Genomic DNA, 26,397 nt, shown 5'->3' with positions numbered 1-26,397 from the left:
CCCTCTCCACAAATTTTCCTCCTGACACTTATCCCTGCAAGTGGCCTAAGTGCTCTACTTGCCCAAACACTTCCATTCAGGGCCCCAGGCAGTCCTTTCAGGTGAGGCAGCACTTCACCTGTGAATCTGCTTCAGTCATCTATATTGTCCAGTGCTCCTGATGTGGCCTCCTCTATTTTAATGAAACTCATTGTAAATTGGCAGACCACTTGGTTGAGCACTTCTGCTCCATCCACCACAAGTGGGACTTCCCGGCGACCAAACATTTTACATTCTGCTTCCCATTCCTGTTCTAACATGCAGTCCATGGTTTCCTCTTGTACCTGCTCTTTCAGGATTGGTGAGGGCTGAACCTGTCATGTCACATGACACCTGACTTTTCCTGGGCTCTAACTCAATGCGCCATTCTCAATGTTTTTCCTCGTGTCTGAACTTTGACTTTTGGGAGGAGGGAGCAAAAGAAATGTAATTTCTCCTATTCCTCCCAGCCTTTGATTTCTCTTCCTTACAGATGGATGTGATTGCTCTACAGAGAAGGTTCACCAGAACATTGCCTGGTATGGAGTGTTTCAATCACAAAGTGAAACTGGAAAGGGTGGGTCTGCTTTCCTTGCAACAGAGGAGGGTAAGAGGAACCATGACTGAGGTATACAAAATAACGAGGGGTATACTGTACACTTGGTAGATTGCAGGAATTGTTTCCTCATATCTGATATAGATTAAATGAAAAGACTTAGTGTAAGGGGTAAAGGACTCAGAGAGATTCAGAGGAGGATCTCTTTCTCCTAGAAAGTGGTGAGTGCCTGCTTGAGAGACTGGTGGAAACAGAGTCTCTGATAGCATTTGAATGACAAGACAAACATTCAAATCACTGAGGCAACACGCCCAGCGGTGGAGAAAGGGATTAATATGGATGAGTGTGCACTGGTCAGCATGGTGAAAGTAGGTCAAATGGCCTGTTTCCATGCCCTGAGGTGCACTTTGTGCAAAGATTCAGAGATGTATTTCATCCATCATGGGTACTAACGTCCATAGTATCCAAGACATCTTCAAGAATTGGTCGTTCAAGAAGGTAGCGTCCATCATTAAGGACCCCCACCACCCAGAACATGCCCTCTTCTCATTGTTACCGTCAGGAAGGAGGTACAGAAGCCTGAAGGCACACAGTCAGTGATTCAGGAACAGCTTCTTCCCCTCTGCAATTCACTTGTTTTTCTTACAAAATTCATCACGTTTGGCATTGTACTGCTGCTCTGAAGTTGATGAATTTCACGACATATGCCGGTGATATTAAATCCGATTCTGATTCATCCATGAGACTCAAAGGAGAATAAGGTCTATAAGAGTTGTGTGGTGAATTCTATATGAAACAATGTACCAATGGAACAGTGTTAAGTACCTGTAACAATATTACTCGAGTAGGTAGAATTAACCTTTAGATATGAATTGTATTTGCTTCAAAAGCTATCAGAAGGCTGTTACAAGGACATCTGCATAACCTAATGGTCTAGTTCATCTTATTTACTGATAAATAAGATGATGTCATTCATCTTATAAGTTCATCTTATTTTACTGCACAAATGTTTTGAAGCAACAATACCCTTCTAGATGTTTTGACAGCCAGAAATTATTCATGCTTTTAGGATTAGTAACTAATCGCTCAAGTTATATTCAAGGTTGTCTCTTTCTCTTTCAGCTGATACATAATTTTAATGTAACTTTGGACCTTGATGCTAATTCCTACACTTTAACCCCAGTTTGTGATAAATTAGACTTGGTTACAGAGTAAATGGTTTCGAAGTGGTTTTTCAAGAGATAATGTCACCTAGCTTGCCACGGGTTGCCTTGCATGATCAACAGCAATAAATTGTCGGATACGAAGTACATGATAACCTTTGACTCCAGTACAAATACTTAGTGGAAAAGACATCTCCAGTGTTGCAGTTTTTTTCACAGAAATTGCAGTGTTGATCAAGAGATACATTAGAATGTCGGCATTATGTCAACAATATGGTTTTTCAAAATATAGAAAAAGGGTTCAGAATAGGTTAAAATGTGACTGGAAAAAGTGAAATAGGGATGCATTTGTTATATTGTATATCAGGGAGAACCTGCAAATTCATTGTTTGTTATTGCTATAAATTTTATTTATTTGGCTGTTCTGTATTGGTCAGCAAAACCATTTTGCAAGGTTACAGAGGACTCGTTTGTCAGCCTCCAACTGATAAAGGCTCCAATGTTAGGAAAGATATAGCTCCTTTAACAACACCCCTTTTTAAATATAATTGTGATAGGAATTCTTTCCAGCTAGCTCAGGTTACCTGTGTGGTGGATAGTTTTCTCTGGAGGGCTGGAGACTGAGGGGCACCCTAATAGAAGTATATGAGAGACATAGATAGAGTAAGTAGAATCATTTTCCCTCTGGGTGAAAATGTCAACTACTAGAAGGCATAGTTTTAAGCTGAGAGGGGGAAAATTTAGAGGAGAGTTATGAGGCAAGTTTTTTCTTTCCACACAGAGGAAGTACCTGGAACATGCTGCCAAAACATGTGGTAGAAGCAGATAGAGTAATTGCATTTAAGAGGTATTAAGACAGGCACATGAATAGGCAGGGAATAGGGAAATATAGATAGTGTGCAGACAGATAGGATTAATTTGGAATGACATCATGATCAGCACAGACATTATGGGCTGAAGGGCCTACTCCTGTACTGGAATTTTCTATGTTCTATACATAAGGGAAAAGTTCACGTGAAATAGATTATGAAAGAAGCTGAATATTGCAGAGGTATGGGACACATGGGTTTGTTCAGGATAGTCTAGACCCTCTAAGATTTGGTGCTAGTCCTGTGCTGAAGGCCTCAGTTGTCATGGAAATCTTACAGGTTCATAATTTCTACTCAGTGGTGTGTTGCCCGTCTTTCACATCAACTTATAAAGACAGTTCATACGGGTGGTCCTCCCATGGGTTGTGTCAGATCAGTGGCTGAGCATTTCGGAAATTAATCGAGTGTTGTAAGCGAAGCTCAATGTTCAAAGTAAATTTATTATCAAAGTATGCATGCCATATTCCTAGATTGAACGTCTTGCAGGCAGTCACAAAACAAAGAAATGCTCTAGAATCAACCCCACACAACAAAGATCAACAAAAATCCAATATGTGAAAAGAAAACAAATAGTGCAAAAAGCAAAAAAAAAGTAAAACAAAATGTAAAATTAAAAAGTACACAGAACACGAAGCACAGAGTCCCTGTGCATGAGTCCTCAGCCACAGAGCCATATCAGTGCTGAGGCAGCAGAATCAGTACAAGCTGTTCCCACAACTGCTGAAGCAGCTTGGTTAAGCCTCATCCCCAGCTTAATAGGAAATGTCCTTGAGGCTCAAAAGCATTCAACACCAAATTTTCTGTTGTTTTCAAACTTAATCAGCCCACTACATTTTCATCCAAATCATTTATGTAAGCAGCAGAGGTTCCAACATTTCTCCGTCACTAGGTGGTCAAAGACCTCCAGTCGGAATATCACCCCGTCTGTTTTCTATGGCCAAGTCAATTTCGAGTCCGGTCTTTTAAGACTGCATGGATTCCTTATGCATTAATATTCTGGATTAGCAGGCCATTTCTGGGGTCTATGTCTATTGTCCCGTCCTCATTCATCATCTTTGGGATCGCTCGACAGACTCCGTAAAAAGCCTGACCACAACCTTGGGAATTCTGGATCTAATCAGGCGTGTTCAGAAATGTGGAAGTTATACTTTGTAGTGCAATGCTGCTAGTTTCTTTGGGATTTTTCTGCAAATAAACAGCTACCTCAATACAACGTAGATCACTGAGATCTAAATCGGTGTGTAAAAGTAGCAGCACCTGGCTGGATTGTCAGCAGTGCTTTTAAAGCCGGGCAGTGCCTGGTAGGCTTCATAGGACAGGGAAAAGCCTTCAGACTAGTTTGCATCAATCTCACACTGCCAACAAATCACAGTCTGGCAGCTTTATGTAAGATTTGCAAAAATAAATTAGTACTTGCTTGGACAGGAATCTGTTGTTCTGGAGACCAACAGCTGCCTTGTGGTGATCACCTGTGTGTTAAGAGGGCTTTCTCTGCTACAATAAAGTAAAAGTTCAAAGTAAAGTTTATTATCAGAGTACATGCATGTGACACATATAACCCTGAGATTCTTTTTCCTGAGGTCGTACTTAGCAAACTTTTCAAACAGTGACAGTAAACAGGGTCAATGAACAACAAACTGCAAATGCAAATGTAAATAAATAGTAATAAATAAAGAGAACATGAAACAACAAGTTAAAGAGTCCTTAATATGAGACCATTGGTTATGGGAACACCAGAAATAGAATGAGTGTAGTTACAGCAACATACATCAAAGTTGCTGGTGAATGCAGCAGGCCAAGCAGCATCTATAGGAAGAGGTGCAGTCGACGTTTCAGGCCGAGACCCTTCGTCAGGACTAACTGAAGGAAGAGTGAGTAAGGGATTTGAAAGCTGGAGGGGGAGGGGGAGATGCAAAATGATAGGAGAAGACAGGAGGGGGAGGGATAGAGCCGAGAGCTGGACAGGTGATAGGCAAAAGGGGATATGAGAGGATCATGGGACAGGAGGTCCGGGAAGAAAGACAAGGGGGGGGGTGACCCAGAGGATGGGCAAGAGGTATATTCAGAGGGACAGAGGGAGAAAAAGGAGAGTGAGAGAAAGAATGTGTGCATAAAAAGGAGTAACAGATGGGGTACGAGGGGGAGGTGGGGCCTTAGCGGAAGTTAGAGAAGTCGATGTTCATGCCATCAGGTTGGAGGCTACCCAGACGGAATATAAGGTGTTGTTCCTCCAACCTGAGTGTGGCTTCATCTTTACAGTAGAGGAGGCCGTGGATAGACATGTCAGAATGGGAATGGGATGTGGAATTAAAATGTGTGCCCACTGGGAGATCCTGCTTTCTCTGGCGGACAGAGCGTAGATGTTCAGCAAAGCGGTCTCCCAGTCTGCGTCGGGTCTCACCAATATATAAAAGGCCACATCGGGAGCACCGGACGCAGTATATCACCTCAGTCGACTCACAGGTGAAGTGATGGCATGAACATCGACTTCTCTAACTTCCGCTAAGGCCCCACCTCCCCCTCGTACCCCATCTGTTACTCATTTTTATGCACACATTCTTTCTCTCACTCTCCTTTTTCTCCCTCTGTCCCTCTGAATATACCTCTTGCCCATCCTCTGGGTCACCCCCCCCCTTGTCTTTCTTCCCGGACCTCCTGTCCCATGATCCTCTCGTATCCCCTTTTGCCTATCACCTGTCCAGCTCTCGGCTCTATCCCTCCCCCTCCTGTCTTCTCCTATCATTTTGCATCTCCCCCTCCCCCTCCAGCTTTCAAATCCCTTACTCACTCTTCCTTCAGTTAGTCCTGACGAAGGGTCTCGGCCTGAAACGTCAACTGCACCTCTTCCTACAGATGCTGCTTGGCCTGCTGCGTTCACCAACAACTTTGATGTATGTTGCTTGAATTTCCAGCATCTGCAGAATTCCTGTTGTTTATGAGTGTAGTTATCCCAGTTTGTTCAAGAGCCTGATGGTTGATGGGTAGTAACCGTTCCTAAGCCTGGCAGTGCCAGTCCTGAGCCACTTGTACCTTCTACCTGATGGCAGCAGTGACAAAAGACCATGGCCTGGGTGGTGTGGGTATTTGATAATGGGTGTTGCTTTTCTACAGCAACGTTTCATTTACAGTGGCTATAAAATGTATTCACCCCCCCCCCGGAAGTTTTCATGTTTTATTCCTTTACAACATTGAATCACAATGGATTTAATTTGGGATTTTTGACACTGATCAACAGAAAAAAAAACCTTTCATGTCAAAGTGAAAAACAGATCTGTACAAAGTAATCTATATTAATTACGAATATAAAACACGAAACAATTGATTGTGTAAATATTCATCCCCCCCCCCTTTAATATGACACACCAAGTAATCATTGGTGCAGCAATTGGTTTTAGAAGTCACATAATTAGTAAAATAGAGATCTATTTTTGGAGACCCGTGTGCAGTCGAGGTGCTTCAATTGATTGTAGTAAAAATACACCTGTATTTGAAAGGTCCAATTGCTGATGAGGCAGTGTCCTGGCAAAATCTACACCATGAAGACAAAAGAACACTCCAAACAACTCTGCAAAAAGCACAAGTCAGGAAATGGATACATGAACATTTCCATGTTACTGAATATCCCTAGGAGTACAGTTAAGTCAATTATCAAGAAATGGAAAGAATATGGTACAGCTGTAAAGCTGCCTAGAGCAGGCTGTCCTCAAAAACTGAGTGACTGTGTGAGAAGGGGACTACTGAGGGAGGCCACCAAGAGACCTATGACAACACTGGAGGAGTTACAAGCTTCAGTGCCTGAGATGGGAGAGACTGTGCATATAACTCTTGGCCAGGTGCTTCACCAGTTGCAGCTTTATGGGGGAGTGGCAAAGAGAAAGCCCCTGTTGAAAAAAAAACTCACATGATCTCTCAGCTAGAGTTTGCCAGAAGACATGAGGGAGACTCTGAAGTCAGCTGGAAGAAAGTTCTATGGTCTGATGAAACCAAAATTGAGCTTTTTGGCCATCAGACAAAATGCTATGTTTGGCATAAGCCAAGCACCGCACATCATCAAAAACACACCATTCGTCACTGAGAGAGTGGTGGGAGTGTGGAGCGAGCTGACTTTGTAAATGCGGGCTCACTCTTAAGTTTTAAGAATAAATTGGGTAGCTACATGGATGGGAGAGGTCTGGAGGGTTATGGACTGGATGCAGGTCAATGGGACTAGCGGAATAAAGTTTCGGCACAGACTAGAAGGGCCGAATGGCCTGTTTTCTGTACTGTAGTGTTCTATGGATCTATGGCTCTATGGTTCCTATTGTGAAGCATGATGTGGGAATACTTCACTGCAGCAGGCCCCGAAAGGCTTGTGAAGATAGAGGGTAAAATTAATGCAACAAAATGCAGTAAATCAAACAGCATTATGAAGGACCCTACGCACCCCTCATAAAAACTCTTCTCCTTCCTGCCATCTGGCAAAAGGCATCAAAGTATTTGGGCTCTCACGACCAGACTATGTAACAGTTTCTTCCCCCAAGTCATCAGACTCCTCAATACCCAGAGCATGGACTGACACCAACCTACTGCCCTCTACTGTGCATATTGTCTTGTTTATTATTTATTGTAATGCCTGCACTGTTTTGTGCACTTTATGCAGTCCTGGGTAGGTCTGTAGTCTAGTGTAGTTTTGTGTTGTTTTTTACGTAGTTCAGTGTAGTTTTTGTATTGTTCATGTAGCACCATGGTCCTGAGAAATGTTGTCTTGTTTTTACTATGTACTGTACCAGCAGTTATGGTCGAAATGACAATAAAAAGTGACTTGACTTGATTTGACTTGAAAATACAGAAAAACCGTGGAGGAAAACTTAATGCAGTCTGCAAGAGAAGTGCAACCCAGGAGATTTGTTTTCCAGCAAGACAATGACCCCAAGTATAAAGCCAAAGCTACACTGGAATGGCTTAAAAACAACAAAGTTAAGGTCTTGGAGTGGCCAAGTCCAGACCTCAGTCTATTTGAGAATTTGTGACTGGACTTGAAAAAGGCGTTCACTCACAGACCCCATGCAATCTGACAGAGTTTGAGCAGTTTTGTAGAGAAGAATGGGGAAAAATTGCAGTGTCTATGTGTGCAAAGCTGATATTGACCTATCCACACAGACTCAAGGTTGTAAATAATGTCAAAGGTGCAATTACTAAATACGGACTTGAAGGTGGTGAATAATTATGCAATCATTTATTTTGTGTTTATATTTGTAATTAATTTAGATCACTTTGTAGAGATCGGTTTTCTCTTTGACATGGTAGTTTTTTCTTCTGTTGATCAGTATCAAAAAAGCCAAATTAAATCCACTGTGATTCAATGTTGTAAAAAAATAAAACATGAAAACTTCCAAGGGGGCAAATACCTCTTATAGGCACTGTAGATGTGCTCAGTGGTTGGGAGGGCTTTACCCGTGATGCACTGGGCCGAATCCACTACCATTTGGAGGAGTTTCTGCTCAAATCCTTTGGTGTTCTCACAACAACATGAACCACCCACAAATGAAACCTAGGCCACGTCTCCAATTTTTTTTAATGGGATATTTCCTAGTTTGTAAAAAGCAATCTTATTGAGAAGCATTGAACATATAGATAGTCAGAGGCTTTTTCCCAGGGCTGACATGGCTGTCATGAGAGGGCTTAGTTTTAAGGTGCTTGGAAGCAGGTACAGAGGAGATGTCAGGGGTAAGTTTTTTACGCAGAGAGTGGTGAGTGCGGGGAATGGGCTGCCCGCAATGGTGGTGGAGGCGGATACGATAGGCTCCTTTAAGAAACTGCTGAATAGGTACATGGAGCTTGGAAAAATAGAGGTCTATCGGTAACCCTAGGTAATTTCTAAAGTAAGTACATGTTTGGCACAGCATTGTGGGCCAAAGGGTCTGTATTCTGCTGTAGTTTTTCTATGTTTGTATATTTCTATGTTTCTGATCTCTGTTGTTGGCCAGTGACTGGTCTAGGCATATTGTACTCTTAAAAAATTGCTGAGGCAATAGAATATATTTCAGCCAGTTGTTATTTTCTTGTGTTTAATTGGTGTGTCATCTTGTAAGTATGTCTGATTGTTTTGCGTGTACAACTGATGGATATTTTCCTGCCAGTAAGCAAAGTTTTTAAATATAAATGTGTTAGTGCATGTGTTATTTCAAAACGTGAGCTACTGGTGATATGGCCATTGGAGGATTTACATGTGGTCAATTGCATTTCAGATTTAAACATAAAATAAAAAGACACTGGGCTTAGGAATCTCATTGCTTAGTGCTCTGTGTGCATGTATTGGTTGGCCTCTTTGCCTTTACGGTGGCTTGGCAGGGTGGCACTCTCAATTCATTCTATACTTCCTAGGTTCTGAGCATGCGATCCAGACTGACATTCTAGATTGAGGGAGTGTTACACCATTTGAGCTGCAACCTTTAAAGATGAACTCTAAGCCAGAACTCCACCTGCACTTTCAGGTGAATCTTAATGATCCTCTATTATGATTTTCAGAAAGGGAAACTACTTTCCAGTCTCTTGGCCAATATTTAACTTTCAACCAACTTGCAAAACGGATTTGTTTGCAATAAATTGCTGTGCCAGATTTTTTTTATTCATCCTGAAATAAAGAGTTCTGTGATACCTTGAAGTTGCATGAGACATTATTTGAATTCAGGCCTTCCTTCCATGAACTGCTAAGTTTTTAATCATCAAAATCCTTTATATTTTTATTACTAAGTAGTGGTATCTGCATTATATTAGTACAGAGAATGAGTGCTTTTGGATAAAGTATTGTCACTACCATCGCATCTGTAGCTAATAAGCAAATTCCACTCTAAGACAATGTCCCTGTTGTCATGCTCACAAAAGGTCAGACAGTTTTCATTATTTGAAGTCTTCTTACAGCTGCCAAGACGCAGCAGGTGGGATGCTACAATGACATTATTTTATCCTTCGGAATTCCATCATCAAGTTTACACAAAGAATAGATCCACAGATGTATTCTGAGGGGCAAGGGCTACCTCCTAATCCCATGACTAGTAACATCAAAATGTCATAGGACTGAAGAAGCAGAGCCGTTCTAGTCCACATAAAGACCAGCCATCTGGTGAAGGACCAGAATTGTATGGAAGAAGCGCATCCAAGAGCCCGGGCAGGTCAGAGTGTGATCTGGAGCGAATGCCAAAAGGAGCGGTAAGAACGATAGTAATCAGAAGTGTTCTGCACCGATTCACCTTGCAGGAAGGATTTTTGTTGAAGATTACTGGTGGAATTCTTTTCATTTCTTTCTTCCCATTTTTGTGGATGTCACTGGCAATCACACACACAAAATGCTGCGGTGTCTATGGAAAGGAATAAACAGGCAACGTTTCGGGCTGAGACCTTCATCAGGATTGGAAAGTAAGGGGAGGGGAAAGAGTACAAACTAGAAGGTGGGTGGGGGAGGGTGGATGAAGTAGGAAGCTGGGGAGTGATAGCTGCAAAAGGTAAAGGAGAGGGAATCTGAAAGGGGAAGAGAGTGGACTATGGGAGAAAGGGAAAGAGGAGGGGCATCGGAGGGGGGGTGATAGTGAGGTGATGAGAGGAGAAGAGGGGAGCCAGAGTGAGGAGATGGAAGAAGAGGGAAGTAGGAGGGGGAAGTTAGAGAATGCTGCAGTTCTGGTATTGGTTGCCCATTTTAGTTAAGATGTAAGGCACTAAGCATACTGGTGGGTCTGGAGTCATGCATGTGTTCCATGGTAGGGATTGTTATTTGGAGGGTGAACAATGATGGATAGCATAATTATGGATAAACTAAAATGAAAACCAGCCATCCTGAAATAAAAGCTGTACAACTGATACTTTGTGGCTAGTGAAACCCATCACTGGGTGTGGCACATTTGCTGGTCCATTGAAACTATGGAGGGAAACACCATGATGAATGTTCCTGCTATTAGCATATTGTTAAACGTGCCTCTCTGCCACTTAATCACAGGTCTGTTTTGTCATAACTTTGGTTAAACAGTTATCGTTATGTTCATGGTGAAGAAGTATGAAGTGTTGTACCACGAGAGTGAGGTTCTGCTGGGCTCTCCTGGAGGTTCACTGTATGTATAAATACTTCTGTATTTCCAAGTTACAGCTTCTGTGTAACTCAGATTTGGTCAATCGCAATAGTCCAGATCAGATAAAGCCGGTGGATGTCCATCTCTGAAACACATTACCACACCAGATGGATTTTTTTTTTAACAGTGATCCACTATGTACGTCATTGAACCTCCATGCTACAATTGATGTCCAATTGTGAACTTTGAGTGATAATAATTGACTGAGGGCCTTGTCTAGCTGAGCGAGTGACAATGCAACTTTTACAATACGTGCGACTTTATTAGCCTTCATCAGTTGAGTAAACAGAACCAGTCCATTTGTGAATTTATTTCAGGTGTGAGTTATTAACAAACATTGTAGGAGTGATAATTCAACCAGGATACAACAAAAATATCACTGACTTTACTTTCAATCAGAACATACAGGCAATGCATCTGCTGTAGTGCTATTTGGGTGAGTTGGAACAGAATTTATCTACAAACTGCATATTTTCTTTCTAATGTTAATAAAATTCCATGTTCCATGCAAGAGTACATATGGTCTTAATGGCTAAGGATAAACAGATCTCCATCAGCAATTTGGAACAGCTGGATGTCACGCAGTCAGAAAATATTTCAAATGTCTCTGAGAATGGAGATAGAACAAATTAAGTGTTCTTTGAATTACATTGTATCAGAAACTCTAGGCAATCTGACACTGATTGGTGATACTACATGTCTTCCAATATTGGGGACTTTACGGTTTTTGGGGCTGTGGATGATCTGTTAGTTTTTTGGGTGGGAGGGTGGGGGTTTTGGGATTTGCAAGTTTTGTTTCTTTATTTTCATGTCGTGTATTTTTCTGTATTTCATGGCTATCTGGAGAAGACAAATATCAAGATTTGTGTTGTACCTGCATACTTGGACAAAAAAATGAACTTTTGAACCTTTTTTCCAGTCTCACTGTCCCTCATATTTTTGCAAGTACTCCTTAGCTCAGTGTGAGCATAGGCTTGTCTTGCAAAGCCTGATCTCTAGTCATCTTAGACCTTCTCATTACGGGTCAAGTCTTCAGTCTGTCATGTCATTCCATATTACATTAGTTCACTCACAGACACCTTCCGATCCTCCTGAACTGCGGTGAAGGCAAGTCATTTCTGATCTTGCGGGACATCTAAAAAGCAAGTCAAAAGATTAGAAAGGGTCTACATGTTCCGCCAATGAAGAAGCTTTGATTTTAGAAGAGGTTGGTAGACTGGGTTTTCTGTAAGAACAAAAAGCTCCCATTGAAGTATATTAGGAGCTTATGACTGGCAATGTGATGGTAAGAATGCCAACCTTAACTTCCAGCACACAACATCATGAGTCAAGAGCTGTCATCTTTGTTCGGCTGTGAAGTGCCTGTTTCTGATCATTTGGCAGGAGAGCCACTTTCTGGCACACATCAAACTGCCTTGCAAAGAGAAAGGAACATAGGTTTAGGTTGTTCACTGTTTGTCATTATCATTTTGGCTATGGTGTGTAAGAAGTGGACAGAAGAGTGGTGTATATGTTTGAGAAGTGTAGTAGGGAAATGCTAGAGTACAGTGAAGGGTGGAACTGGCTGATAGAGTTAACCTTAAGCGGGGGTCACTCTTATTTAAAAAGTGTGGTGAAGTGGGGTAGGCAGATATGAAAGGATGAGATGGATAAATGGTTGTCACTTTGGATAGATTGCCAACCTCATTTTAATGGGGCTTCTTACAATTTATTTCATAAAATCACTTACACAGATTTGCTACAGTTTCAGAATTTCATCATCTAGACCTTGCAGTGAGTTGACACTCAAAGTCTGTTCCACCTCTCATCTGAGACCCAATGAATGGGGGGTTATGTGCGTGAAGCTGGTCCCTAGCTTATCTTTCCTTTAGGAAGAGGTGAAGATGTCACTGTATGTAGTTTCTGGGCTCTCCTGACTCAACATCTAGCCATTAGTGAGGCTTGTTTGCAGGAGGGACAGGAAAGGCAGCTCAAAGTTCTAGGGTTCTGTTGTCTTAGATGTGACAGAGTGGGAGGGATTAAATGGGGAGGGGTGGTATTACTAGTCAGGGAAAATGCCACAGTAATGCTCGGTCAGGACAGACTGGAGAGCACATATAGTGAGGCTTTATGGGTAGAACTGAGGAATAAGAAAGGGATGATAATGTTAGTGGATTATATTATAAACCATCCAACAGTCTGTGAGATTTAGAGGAGCAAATTTGTAGAGAGATTGCAGACAAGAAACATAAGGCAGTTGTAGTAGGTGATTTTCTTTCCATTTATTTTGCTAGGACTCCCTTACTGAAAAAGGGCTGGTTGGGAAAGAGTCTGTCAAATGTGTTTAGGCAGTTTCTTTAATTAGTACATAGAAGTCTCAGCTAGAGAGGGTGTGATATTAGATCTCCTGTTAGGGAATGAGACAGGCCAGGTTACATAGTGTTTGCAGGAGAACACTTTGCATCTAATGATCATATTGCCATTAGTTTCAATGCAATTATGGAAAAAGATTGGTCTGGTCCTCAAATTGAGATTCTAAATTGGAGAAAGAACAGTTTTGATGGTATCAGAAATGATCTGGTCATTGTAGATTGGAACAGATTGTTTTCTGGCAAGGATGGACTTGGTAAGTGGGAGGCCTTCATAAGTGAATTTTTGAGAGCACAGAGTTTGCATGTTCCTATCAGAATAAAAAGCAAGAATAACAGGTTCAGGGAACCTCGGTTTTCAAAGGATATTAAGGGCCTAGTTAACAAAAAGAAGGAGGAGCATTGCAGCTCAGGATAAATGAGTTACATGGAGTATCAAAAATGCAAAAGAACATTTATGAAGAAAATCAGGAGGGCTAAAACAAGGCATGAGTTTGTTCTGTCAAACAACATTGAGGACCATCCTAACTGCTTTGACAGATATATTGAGAGCAAAATAATATCAAGGGACAAAATTGGTCCTCTGGAGTGTATACAGATTACAGAGGAGGAGGTATTTGTACTATTGGGGCTAATTAGATAGATAGATAGGTAGATAGATAGATATACTTTATTAATCCTGAGGGAAATTTGGTTTCGTTACAGCCGCACCAACCAAGAATAGAGCGTAAATATAGCAATACAAAAAACCCCAACAATCAAACAACAAAATGCAAAACTATGCCAGATAAGTCCAGGACCAGTCTATTGGCTCAGGGTGTCTGACCCTCCACGGGAGGAGCTGCACGTTCGATGGCCACAGGCAGGAACGACCTCCTGTGACGCCAAGTGTTGTATCACGGTGGAATGTGGTGGAAGTCCAACAGTAAAAATTTCAGTATCCAGTCTGCGAACACGTTCCTCGATCGTAATATACCCCAGATTGCACCATCCGTTGTTAGCCAGAACAGTAAGCACCCAATTCCTTCACGCTTACCGCTCTCAGTGCACTTCTGGTCAGCCGGAACGGTATTACCCACCAAACTCCTCTTCTCCAAAAGACTCTGTTGTCTCAACCCGGTCTTCTTTCCTCGGCTTTGTGATCCCCCTCTGTGTGTTTTCCTCCGGATTTCAGCAGGGGTGTCCATCGCTCTGTTCGCTAAGCCGGCCGGAATTTGCTGGTCCGTGGAATACGCAATGCGACCTTGCTTCTGTCCCGCGTGTCGGGATGTAACCATTTCCAGCGCTAAAGAAAACCCAAATAAAACTCTCTCTGCCAGCATATTAGAGAGGGTGCAGCTTCGACGTGTTACCATGAGAAAGAAAAATACAAAAAATAATGTAAATTAAAAAGTAAGAAGAAGAAAGTAAAAGAATAGATCGGAACGGCTGTACCAGGCTGCATGCACGACTGGCGCATGTGCACTATTAGGTTAGATAAATCCCCAAAAGTCTGATAATGTGTTCCTTTGGACCCTGTGGGAGTCTAGTTCAGAAATTGCAGGGACCCTAGCAGAGATATTTAAAACACCTTTAGCCCCAGGTAAGATGCCAGAAAATTGGAGGATAGCCAATGATGATTTGTTGTTGAAGAAAGGCTCTAAGTTTAAGCCAGGAAATTATGGGCCAGTGATTCTGAAGTCAATAGTGGGAAGTTATTGGAAGGTGTTCTAAGGGACTGGATATATAAGTGTTTGGATTGACAGGAACTGATTAGGGATAGTCAACATTGCTTTGTGTGTGGCAGTTCATGCATAACCAATCTTACAGAGTTTTCCAAATAAGTTACCAGGTTGGCTGCCAGTGACTAGTGGTGTTCCATAAGAGTCGGTGTTGGGACTGCTACTTTTTATGCCGAATCTCAATTATTTAGATGAAGAAATAGGTGACTTTGCTGCTAAGTTTGCAGATGATATGAAGATTAGTGGAGGGGCAGATAGTGTTGAGGAAACAGGAAGGCTGCAGAGGGATTTATACAGATTAGAAGAATGATCAAGAAAGTGGCAGATGAAATACAATGTTGGTCATGCACTTTGGTAGAAGAAATAGATATATAGACTATTTTCTAAATGGGGAGAAAATCCAAAAATTTGTGTTTCAAAGAGACTTGGGAGTCCTTGTACAGAACACCCTAAAAATTAATTTGTAAGTTGAGTTGGTGGTGAAGAAGGCAAATGCAATGTTAGCATTTATTTCAAGAGGTCTGCACTATAAGATCAGGGATGTGATGCTGAGGCTTTATAAGGCACTGGTGAGGCCTCACCTTGAGTGTTGTGAACAGTTTTAGCCTCTATCTAAGAAGAAATGTGCTGGCATTCGAGAGGGTTTAGAGGAGGTTCACAAGGATGATTCTGGGAATGAAAGGGTAATCATATGAGGAATTGATAATGGCTCTGGGCCTGTACTCACTGAAATTTACAAGGATGGTGGGGGGTATCTCATTGAAACTTTTTGAATCGTGAAAGGACTCGACACAGTAGATGTGGAAAGGATGTTTCCTATGGTGGGGGAGTTTAGGATAAGAAGGCACAGCCTCAGGATAGAAGTGTGTCCATTTAAAGCAGAGGTGTGGAGAAATTTCTTAAGTCGGGGGTGGTGAATTTCTGGAATTTGTTACCACAGGTAGCTGTGGAGGCCAGGTCACTGGATGTATTTAAGGCAGAGATTCATAGGTTCTGATTGGACACAGCATCAAACATTACTGGGAGAGGGCTGGGTGTGGGACTTGGGAGGGTGGGGGGGAGAAAGGATCGGCCATGATTGAATGGCTGAGCAGATGTGATGGGCCAAATGGCCTAATTCTGTTCCTATGCCTTATAGTCATATGATTTTATGGAAATTTATTGAAGGTAGATGTTGTCTACATGGATTTAGCAATGTCTTTGTCAAGGTTGCCCAATGGGAGCTCAAGAAGATTCAATCACTTGGCAATCAAGATGAGGAAGTAAATTGGATTAAGCTTTGGCTTCATGGAAAAAGCCAGAGAATGGTTGTAGACGATTGCTTCTCTGACTGGATGTGAGTAGTGGTGTGCCGCAGGGACTGATGCTGGGTCTGTTGTTGCTTTTAATCTATATCAATGATCCGGATAATAACGTGATTAACCAGATCTGCAAATTTGCTGATGACACCAAGATTGGCGATTTAGTGGACAGTGAGGAAGACTATTAAAGCTTGCAGCGGGATCTGGACCAGCCGGAAAAATGGTCTGAAAAATGGCAGATGGTTAATGCAGACAAGTGTATGGTGTTGCACTTTAGGAGGAGCAGTCAAGGTAAGTCTTACACAGTGAGTGGTCAGGCACTGAGGAGTGATCTGAACGTTATCTAGGAACACAAATCCATCATTCTTTGAAAGTGACGTCACAGGTAGATAGGGTCATAACGAAAGCTTTTGGCACGGTGGCTTTCATAAATCAATGTATTGAGTACAGGAGTTGGGATGTTATGTTGAAATTGTATAAGATGTTGTTGAGGCCTAATTTGGAACCTTGTGTCCAGTTTTAGTTACCTACCGAAGGATGTAAAGAAGACTAAAAGAGTGCACCGAAAATTTACAAAGATGTGGCTGGGTCTTGAAGACCAGAGTTATAGGGAAAGATTAAATAGATTAGGACCTCATTCCCTAGAATGTAAAAGATTGAGGGAGATTTTGGGGGGTATAGATAAAGTAAATGGAAGTAGGCTTTTTTCACTGAGGCTGGGTAAGATTACAACTACAGATCATGAGTTAAGGGAAAAAAAAGGAAATTGCCTTTTAAACTCAAGAGAGAGCATAAGCCATCAACTTTTTGCTGTTGATGTTCCTGCAGCAGGCAATTTCTTTTTTATGGGGTCCAGCTGCTAGCTCGACACTCAACCCAGCATGGATGGAAAGCGTGCCTGGGGAGCCAGCTGGGTTTGAACTTGGGAGCCTTCGCTCCGAGGTCCAGCGCTGATGCCATTACGCCACCAGCCGGCCAGTGGGTTAAGGGTGTATGGTGAAATGTTTACGGCAAACATAAGGGGAAACTTCTTCACTCAGAGGGTGGTGAGAGTGTGGATCGAGCTGCCAGCGCAAGTGGTGGGTATGGGGTCGACTTCAATATTTAAGAGAAATTCAGATAGGTATATAGATGGAAAGGGTTTGGAGAACTGTGGTCTACGTGCACATCAATGGGATTAGGTAGATTAATGGTTTGATGTGGATTAGATAGGCCAAAGGGCCTGTGTCTGTGCTGATGTGTCCTATGACTCTATGATGCTATGACTTCAAAAACAATATAGTTTTTTTTAAGAGAATCAATCCCAATTTCTTGAGCCACCATTAGCTATGACAATTTATTTCTTTTATCTGTCCTACTTTGGCAAATAAGCATCTGCAAGAAAAATGATTCAAAAATGATGTAAACAATAGCATGATATGGAAAAATAATATTTTGAAACTATGTTGTTATTCTCAGGCTAAAATGTAACCACATATCACTACGGCTCCTGACTCTAATTTCTGTGAAGTAAATACTGGGTGGATTCAGACAGATGAGAAGTGTAATGCATGTAATGAAGCATCCAGAAATAGACAGAAGGCTTGTATTACTGTGGATTCTCCATGACAATGCTTGTGGTAGGTCAAAGCAGATAATATTACATTGAGGAAAACAATAAGCCCTGAATCACTGGGGAAGCTTTATAATCAAAAACTGACCTTTCTTTCCCAGGATACGCTGTGAAGTTAAGATTCTGTACCACTATTCCAACTAATCACTTCCCTGGATTTTACAAGGTTAAGAGTTAATTATTTTATTTTCATAAGACTGGGAGTTGCTGAATTGAGTTTGATTTCCAACTTCCCAGCCTTATGAATCAGGCTGCTGATCAGGGGATTTGAGTATAAGGTAAAAGCTTTGTGTAGTGCTGCCTGCTGAGCAGGAATGTTTCCCTCGATTTTACTGCTCCTCAACCTCCTGCCACAAACTTCCCACCAGCAGCGTCTTCCCACCAATGGATTCTTTACACTGATTATAAAAAACGATGTCACTGGAATTACTTCCACCTTCTAGTACTGGATTAGTACTCCACCCTGTGACTGGGGACAGTACACTGACCACTGACAACCATTTTGACTTTGGACCAAGGAAGCAGTCAATTAGCAAGATGGACACTGAGGAGATAAAATAGAAGGAAGGTTTCTTAAATTTCTGCAACAGTCTGTTTCTTTTTTGAGGTTCCATAATCGGTTCAAATTATATTATTACAACTCCGATAGCATTTTTAATTGACATACAAGTAGTTGCAATATTTTCAACAGGGCAGTTACCATCCGGCTGGATAGGGAACACTGACAATTTGTGCCCTTCTCTGGTTGCTTGCTTCTTAATGACCCTTCCTCAGAACTTCTCCATGGACAGGAACAGTAAAAGAGTTTTTGACCTGAAAGATTACTTCTGTTTCTCTTATCACGGATGCTACCTGATGTGTTGAGCGTTTGCTTCAAAGCTTTATCTGAATCAGAATTTAGAGTAAGACTTTATTGCCAGTATGCTAAAAATACCAGACTTGTTTGTGGTTCAGTGATGTAAAAAACACAGGACAGTACCATAACAGACAACACACAATAGCAACCAACAATTTACAAGACAATAATGCAAACATCCATGAGCAACCAACAATATGCAGAACAGTCCAATGTGCAAAAGTCAATAATCAAACTTAAATAAATATGAAAAGACTTAATAGTTGTCAAAAGAACAAGGAAAGCAGAAAAGAGCATTTAACGGATGGTGCGCCGGGGCAGTTGAGGTATGACACCTGAGGGAGTTTAGTTGAGAAACTCATAGCTACAGGAAAGAAGCTTTAGAAATGACATGTATTCCTGGTGGCAATGGATTGTAGCATCTTTCTAATGGCAATTTAATGAATAGGTGATTGCTAGGGTTGGCGGAGTCAGCAGTTATTTTTCCGATGCTTTTCTTCACTCTTGTGATGAACAGGTCTTTTAGTTACGATAGCTGGCTGCCAATGATCTTTTCCGCTGAGCGGACCACCCACTACAACCTAGTCTTGGAGAAGGAAGAGGTGGCAGAAAACCAAACGGTGATAGAGATGGTCACAACACTCTCAATGATGGCTGAGTGAAAATTTATCAGGATATGCCCTGAGATGTTAAGTTTCCTAAGCTGGTGTAGGAAGAACAATCTCTGCTGGGCTCTCCCAGCAATGAATGTCAAGTGCTTGTCCCACTTTGGTGTACTGGTAATGGCAGTCGCTAGGAATTTGAATGACCCAACCACAGACACAGATGGATCATCAATTTCCAAGGGGAGGGGGCAAGAAAGGGTTGTCAGCTGATGTCAATCACCATTTTCACAGTCTTGATAGCATTAAGCTCCAAGATGTTATGGGCACACCATGCTACAAGAGAGGCTACCTCCTCTCTCGATAGCAGGCTATTATTAGAGTTAAGATCAACTACGCTTGTGTTATTTATAATTGTCAATACTGGTACATAATCTATGAATGGATAACAGAGAATAAACTTATGTCGATTGTCTTATTAACATTTTTCAGCGCACTTCATTCTTTTCCTTTTAAATACATTTTCCTGCTGTGGTTCATTCTGTAACGCTCTCTCTGCTGGGCTGATCCTTTCAGCATCCAAGAGGAAAAAGAATGGAGCACGCTGTCATTTTCTCCAAGTCAGATTTTCCTAGTTTATTCAAAGGTAGTCGTGCTGGCTGAAAAGGAAAGGTGTCGTGCCAGTATTTCTTTCAGTTCCTGTTCTAGCAGGACAGTCCTAGAATCTGGCAGCCGAACCAGGAACCATTGGAACTTCTCTCAATGGGAGTGGCTTTTAAATATCGGGGGTAGTGCCAAGATTCCTTCCATTCATCTGTTTGAAAGTCTACCTTATTGAATGTATATCAACAGAAGCAATTATTTACTAACTGTTAAAAGTGTAGCCAATGTAAATAGTTACCACACAAAACTGGCTTGTGTAACTATAAAACCGGGCACTTGCATATACACCAGTCATTGCACTGTAGACCCAATAATTACGTATTCCTATAATTGGCCATGGCAAAACAAGCATTAAATCAAGATTCTTGAGATTCATGACAGTTTGTTCATTCTTTTGTAAGAAACTTGAGTGAACTTTTAATTCCAAGTATTGATTCATATCCACCTCTTATACATTGATTCTGCAGTACCAAGAAAAGGAATTTATGGATATGGCACTTGTAAAATGTTCCAAGGAACTAGCGAACAAAAACGGTTAAGAGTACTTTCTTCTGGGTTATGTACTTTTACCTGAAGACTAGAGGTCACTAGCAGTAAAAGCCTCAAGCACCATATACTACCTTGAGATTCTCTTTTGTTGTGGCATTCACAGTAGAACAAAGACATACAATAGAATCAATGAAAAACTACACACAAAGTCTGAAAACCAACCAATGTGCAAAAGAAGACAAGCTGTACAAATAAAAAAAAATTTAAAGGACGGAGAATGTAAGTTGTAGAATCAGCACCATTGATGTAGACATTTATACATGCACGACCCTCCTTCCCACAGGCACTGACCAGCTCTTTCATTTTGCTGGCATTGAGGAAAAGGTAGAAAATATGACACCATGTTACTAAACTCTCTATCTCCTTACTGTACTCCAACTTATTGTTATTTGAGATGTGGCCCACTACGATGTATCATCTGCAAACTTGTAGATGGAGTTAGAGCAGAATCTGACTGCATTGTCACGAGTGTACAGGGAGAAGTGTGGGGAGCTGAGGCAAACACCTTGTGAATTATTAGTGATGAGAATATTCATGGCAGAGGTGTTGCAGCCTGTCAATACTGATTGTGGTCTGTCGGTCAGGTAGTCAAGAATCCAGTTGCAGAGGGAGGTATTGATTCTTACCCTTCAGAGTTTGGTGATGAATTTTATAAGAATTATAGTACTGAAGCCAGAGCTGCAGTCAATAAACATTGGTCTAAGGTAGGTTTCTTTATGTACAGATGATGCAAGGTTGAACGTTGAGACAGGGAAATGGCATCTGCTGTTGACCTGTTTCGGTGGGAGATGAATTGCAGTGGGTCAGGGTTATCTGGGAGCTGGAGTGAGGGTATGCTGTGATCAGGCTCCATCAGGAGTGTGCATCAGAGCCACCAACAACTATAGCACCGTTAACGAGCATCCAGCATGATGCTTTGCTTAAGCCTATCTCAACCTAGTCCAGAATTTTAATTATTTTTGTTCTAATTCTGTTATTGCTTGTAAACATTATATATAATTAATGTCTTTCTTGTAAATGTGACTGAAATGATATTATGTGCCTATGATGCTGTGTATATTGTACTTGTGCATATCACATAAAAGTAGACTTTGACTTTTGAGCTTGGGGCAGGAGACGTTACCACTTCTGCAGACAACACCTTTGACGATGGAAACCTTCAATTTAATTAAGATTTTTTTTTGTTCCTAGGGCCATAGAATCTTGCTTGCTCCATTTTGGTTCTTCCAGTCTGCTCTGCAAACAAGAAAACAAATTGTAACTTGCAGGTTTAGAAGTGCAAAGAGAACTTTGAGGCCTTTGATTCATGACATTAGAAGTACATCGGCAGAGTTGGTGACAATGGCCTTCTAGCTACAACTGTAGCATGGGTCAATATTTCCTAATCTGATTTCTAATCCTGCATAGTGCTGGGTGTTTATGTGATGAAGAAGTACTTTATTTTTTCTCAAGGTCACATAAATGAGGAATGTTCCTCCATGATTCAGAGGCCCAGTATGAGCCACCACCATGATGATTATCAAACCCTTGGTAGACTATGACTAGTTTCTCATGAAGCTGCCCATCCCACTTGAATTACTTCTTTTGCAGGGCCTGGACACTACCCTTACTGAGGATTTTCAACATCAAAACACTTCAACATATTGGCATCAAACACAGCTTCAAATCAAAACTCATTTTGCATATTTTGTGGCTCTATATTTATATGGAAGTTCATGGAAAGTTCCATCAAATACATTGTGACTTATCTGATTTGCAACCACCTGGTGCTGAACATTTGATGTTGTTCTGCATTCTTTCTTTTGCAAGCTTATTTAATCATTTCTTTTATGCTTGTTCTTCAGGTTCAATGCTTCACGCTGATGGTATGGGCTCTATTTGCAATTAATAGGCAAGTTTTCGAAACAAGTTTCTTGTGCAGAGTATGCCATCACAGGCAGCTGTAACATTTATTCTGTGTAGATTTTCAGCACTCTGTGGTGAAGTTCAGTAGTTTCTATGTGGGAAACCTCCTTCTCTCCAAAAGGTGCTAATATCAAGCCAACTTGTTAATTCAAATTTTAATTTGTTATTTATGCCTTTTAAATGCTACTCAATTGCCCAGCTATTGCCAAAGCCTTATTGATGAAACTATTTTGCAGAAATTGAAGAGACTGCCATTAATTGTCCCAGTAACATGAAAATGTTACATTTTGTTATTTAAAAAAATGTTTCTGTGGTGACTAGATCCCTTCTTAAATAACACTTCCTACTTGATCTCTGGACATACATGTTGTTAGTAAGGCTGCCATATTTTGGTCACTCACTTGAAGGGTTTGTTAACACATTGTCATCAATGGAGTATATGGTTAAGTACAAGTAAACCAGCTAAAAAGCAGACTTCATCCCCCAATGGGTGTTAGTAACATTTCTGGTCTCTGTCACTGATGCTGGTTCCTCAGTTTTATTTATATTTGCCAGATGCCATGTGGGGATTCAGACTCTTGAGACAATTAGCCATAAGCCTATGGTTTACAAACCAGTAATTTAACCACTTTACTACCGCACCCTTGTAACTATGGAAGCTAATATCATTGCCAATTTTCATTGATTAATCAAAGAAATATCTCAGGAATTTGGTAACTTTCCGGAAAAAAATGTTAACAACATAATTTATGAAAAGCAAATTTGAACTAAGGTTTGGCTGCTTATTTTTGGTTAGTGTTTTCTTTTCAGAATTCACAACAACCAAATAACAGAGTGTAGATCCCAGTGAATAGCTAATCCAATCAAGAAAGATTTATGCTTTTAATCTGACATTGCCCTTTTGGCTTTGTTCCATATTATCTGATCACAAGGCTCAATAACTATAATGGAATCTTACTTGACTGACTTATCCTACTGCAAAGTACTTCTGACACTGGTATTCCTGTGATAAACTGCCCACACCTATTGCAGTTTGCACATAACCAAGCAGCCAAACACATGAAAAAACAAGCTGTTACCATCAGTCAACAGAATGCTACTGAATTCTTTCACCTTAACAGCAGTGACAAGCAATGGCAGTAAACCAATTTCTTATTCTGTTTCAGGCTTTTAAGATTGCGGAATGCCCGTCCAACAGATTCCCCTCTGAGGGAGTCTTGTGTAACATTTCAAAGAGAGTTTCTTACCAGTTCTATGTTTGTGCTTACCCATGAGATGGGGATAATAATAGCCAAACTGTATTATATTTTACATTTACTGATTTATTCTGAAAGTGGGAGTAATAAATCATAACCTAACTAAGTAAAGTTAAAATTATATCAGTTTCCTTCTGTGGTCTAAAATTACTTGAATATTTGTTTTCATATGAAGTTATTGAAAGTATAAGAAAATAATGACCTAAACCTTTCCTTCTGTTCTCTCCATTTCTGCTGAATTAGTAGTGTTGATTATTTTGAAACCTTTCCCACTTCCCAATTTCACAGTTGAATTTGGAGAAATGATGTCTTCTTGCACTTCTTATGATGTGTGAACACTGGACACAAAGAGTGCTTGTTAGAGCCTGGCATCCAGTGTTCTAAGGTCGGCAGAGGGAAGCCTCAAATATTTGTTTGGTAACCAAGGAGTATTCAAACACTCATGTACTATAGCTTCGCACAATTCAATGAGGAGGCTCAGAGATAGTTTGCAGATCAAACAATTTGTGCAAGCAGCATTGAGGTTACCAGCGTATGGCTGTGGAAGCTCAATGGCTACGTTACTGGGTGAGCACACAGAGACAACTAATGTAAAGATGAGTTTGAACCCCAGCCTAGCAGCTGATAACTAAATAATTTGTGGATGTTTCTAAAATAAAGTCTTGTCTCAGTAAGTATGACCATGACTCATCTAGTTCTCTAACGCTATGCACTTAGGAAAATTCGTCATCCTCACCTAGTCTACTGTGTCTGGCTCCATCAGAAATTCTTGAATTAATTACTTTTTAATCCTGTGATTAGTTCTTGGGACCTTAAAGGAACAGAGCCACCAAAATGTTTCTATCAGCAAAAAAAGACATTAAGCTTTGTGATAAACATGAGCCTTTCTAGCCACTGTTCAGGGCCTTAACAGAGCTAGTAACTGGCAATATTCCTATTGCAGGTGCAACAAATAGAGGTCTCAGGAAGGCTACAAAATTGCTCTATTAGCAAGGCACATGATGATAGAGTAAGAAAAATGGTATGAAATTGGATATGATCATGCAAAATATGTTATATTTTTTCTTATAACATAAAAGGAGCCATTCAACCCATTGAATTTCAGAGCAATCTAATTAATCCCATTGTCCCACTTATTTCCCTTCAGCCCATTTGCTCACTTGTCTGTGAGCAACCCCCAATTTTGCCATCCATCTGCACCCGGGGTAATTTACCATAATTAATATAATTAATAGCATGGTTTCCCAGCTGATATTCAGTTCTACTGACTTCAACAATGAAACTGTATCATGTACATTGTTTGAGCTAAGAAGTGATTGGTCATCTCTGTAGCACTATCTGATTCAGATTAGTTGTAATATCACACAACCAGGGTGCAATGAGATTCCTTACTTGTGTGACCAGTGTATATGGTTGTCATATATACAGCAAGAAAAATGGCCACATAGTGCAAATGGAGATAATGCAAATAGAAATCCTAAAGTGACAACAATGGAAGTGAAGAGTTAAAGTAATTGAGAATATGGTAGCACTATTGGGAAGGGGATTTAAAGGAATTAATTCGTTCAGAAACACTGATAGTAGTGGGGATGAAAATGTTCTCGAGTCTAGTGGTCCAGGCTTTCAAGCCCCCATATCATGAAGCTGGAGAAAAAAAGGCCAGGGTGGCAAACCTTGCTGATGGGGGTAGATAGAGATGGAAGGATGTGATAAACCTATGATCAACCGAGCAATGTTTACCATTCTCTGCAGGTTCTGAAGACCAGACTATTTCAATAACCTGGATTAGCATGGAGTATCAGTCACTCTAAACAACGCTTGGAGTGACAACGGTTGGAGTGGAGATTGCTGCTTCCCTTATTTGCTAATCCAGCAAGGATACAAGAAGTATTCTAGTAACCTTGGGCAAAGAATTCACCTCAAGGTTCTTGATAGAGCCGAGGCTTGAACTACTGAAAGGGTGAAGTTTTAATATATGTGACATTCATAGACAAAAATGTTTTTTTAAGCTGTGTTTTCTAGTTTGTATGTGAGATTGACATCTATTGGAAAGGCCAGAAGAAATCTTTGAGACTGAGGTGGCGAGCAATCCCAGGTTTTGGCAATTCACGTCAGAGATGGAGGTCAACAGTATAGGAAATCCTGGCATAATTGGTGGAATTGAGGTCCAAGGAATTTTGGGGCCCCTTTCCTGTTCTGTGAAAATCTCGGAAAGAGTTGCTGTGCAGAAAGAATTTTGCAAGATTTGTAATACAGATTCAGCTGTTTTTCTCATTATGTTAACATTTCTTCCATGATCTGATCCATAAAGTAGAGCAAAAAAAACAATACTTATTGAAAAAAATGAGGGAAATGAACTATTTTCAAAAAAAAGTACCAAAATTTCAAACAAAATCTTTCCCTTTTGATTTATGCAGGTGTTACTGGTGGCTCTGTTGGTCTCTCTCGCCTCTGAGAAGGAAGGCTGAGTCTTTAAATCCAACCTTAAGAAATTTGCCCAGAAGAAACTTAGATGGAATTTCAGTAGAGAGGTGCAGATTAAAATCAAGGAATTTTTGAATAATACCAGTAGAGAATGAAACCATTTGAGGCCTCATCTGTCCCATAGATGGATATCAAAAATTCCATTACAGCAATTAACTAAATATAATCACCATCAACATCTTGGAAAATATTTTCCCTTCAGTCATATTGTCAATATTGCAGTTATCACATTGCTGTGTATGGATGACTGAACACAATTGCATCCACTAATTGTATTTCATGACGATTCCACAGCAAACATACTTTGGAATCTTGTTGATTCCTGAAAGGTGGTATAAAAATGTGTCCTTTTCCATAGTTTTGATTGCATGGAAAGGTCCTCATCAAAGTAATAA

At 40.8% G+C, this 26,397-nt stretch overlaps 1 long non-coding RNA gene across 1 annotated transcript in view; it reads left to right on the top strand.

Moving 5' to 3' along the window:
* LOC134342340 (uncharacterized) overlaps window positions 1-22,249 on the top strand; it is a 37,502-nt gene extending 15,253 nt beyond the window's left edge. The window contains exons 2-3 of the long non-coding RNA XR_010017003.1: window positions 512-625; window positions 22,202-22,249. This is a non-coding gene — a long non-coding RNA (uncharacterized LOC134342340). The remainder of the gene's footprint in view (window positions 1-511; window positions 626-22,201) is intronic.
* Window positions 22,250-26,397: the final 4,148 nt, after the last annotated feature.

This window comes from Mobula hypostoma, chromosome 2 (assembly GCF_963921235.1).
Source record: "Mobula hypostoma chromosome 2, sMobHyp1.1, whole genome shotgun sequence".
Lineage (NCBI taxonomy): Eukaryota > Metazoa > Chordata > Chondrichthyes > Myliobatiformes > Myliobatidae > Mobula > Mobula hypostoma.
This window is presented reverse-complemented; position numbering and strand designations above follow the sequence as displayed.